This window comes from Apaloderma vittatum, unplaced genomic scaffold (genome assembly GCF_000703405.1).
Source record: "Apaloderma vittatum isolate BGI_N311 unplaced genomic scaffold, ASM70340v1 scaffold27877, whole genome shotgun sequence".
Classification (NCBI taxonomy): domain Eukaryota; kingdom Metazoa; phylum Chordata; class Aves; order Trogoniformes; family Trogonidae; genus Apaloderma; species Apaloderma vittatum.
In genome coordinates this window covers 21,622-22,850 of record NW_009727204.1, presented here as the reverse complement: position 1 = coordinate 22,850, position 1,229 = coordinate 21,622, and positions in this window count along the sequence as shown.

The window sequence follows — 1,229 nt, the reverse complement described above, 5'->3', positions numbered from 1 at the left end:
TCCGCGGTAGTCATGTAGGCACTTCAGTATGATGGGAAACAGCCTGGGAGGCTCACAAAGGGGTCCAGAGCCCACTAGAGGGGCTCTGCTGGACAGGGGTCCATCTCACTGCGGAATGGGGGGCCCTTTTGTTGTAGACTTGGCTTGCCGTGTTTGCCACTGACTCTGCGAAGCTGAGGTTTGTGCCGTTCCTGGAATGTCGTGTACCAGTAGCTATGGAAACAGAGGTTAGACCTGCTAGAGAAAAATGCTATTCTGAGAGGCGCTGAGCTCAGGGATAGTCGGGAAAGCTTCATTTTCAGCACAAACTCATCTTTAAAAGAAGCCAGGCAAAGCAGAGGGGCTCTCGCAACAAGTGCTGTAAATGGGAGCCGCGGCGGGAGTAGAAAGCGGAAGGAAGGGCTGTAACAGAGCCCAGACAGCTCCTTGTGCCTCCTCAATTACTCACTGGGCTAACCGAGTTCACCCCTTGTGTAATGCAGCTCACTCAATACCTAATCAACTATTTTTCCCCACAGCACAGTCGCAATACTGGCCCCTCTCTCCCAACACACCTCCTGCCGGGGCGACAGGCAGGACCAGCTCTGTGCCCAGCAAACTGCGAAGCCAACAAAGAATGTATTTGACTCAACAAACAACCCCAAACTGAGGATGCTTCCCCCTCCCCCTTCTCAACTTGTATCAGATGTGAAAAACTGCTTTCAGTGTTTCCCTTGGTGGAGGGGAATGCTGGTGGAAGGTGTGGAGCATCGCTGAGTGCCCAGACCTGGGCACAAGCCCTGAGAGTGCAAACCCACCGTTTGCTGTGGCACACAAAAAATGAAGCTGTCAAAGAAGCAAAATTCCTTCCCAGAGAACTGATTAACTTTGAGAGGAGGTTTTGCACGGTTTTTGGGAGGAAGTGGCTGGGTTCAGGCTTCTCCACTGGTGTGGTGGCAATAAATGTCCTGAAAACCTGCAGCAATCACGCACGGAGCTCTTCTTAGTGGTTTTTTTTTCCTTTTGTTTGCAGGCATTGTGTCTTTGGCCATGAGCTGGGTGGGTTTTGGTGGTACCTGGAGCTATGCAGTGCTGGGAGCGACTGGCTGCCTCTGTACTGGGAATGGGTTGCACGGGTTCCCGTTTCTCAGGGGGATTCTCCTCCTGTTTGGGTAAATGGAGCTCTCACCCCCTGCAGGGCTCAACCTCTCCACCACGTGCCCAGGAGCCAGGGGAGCTGGAGGAGGCTC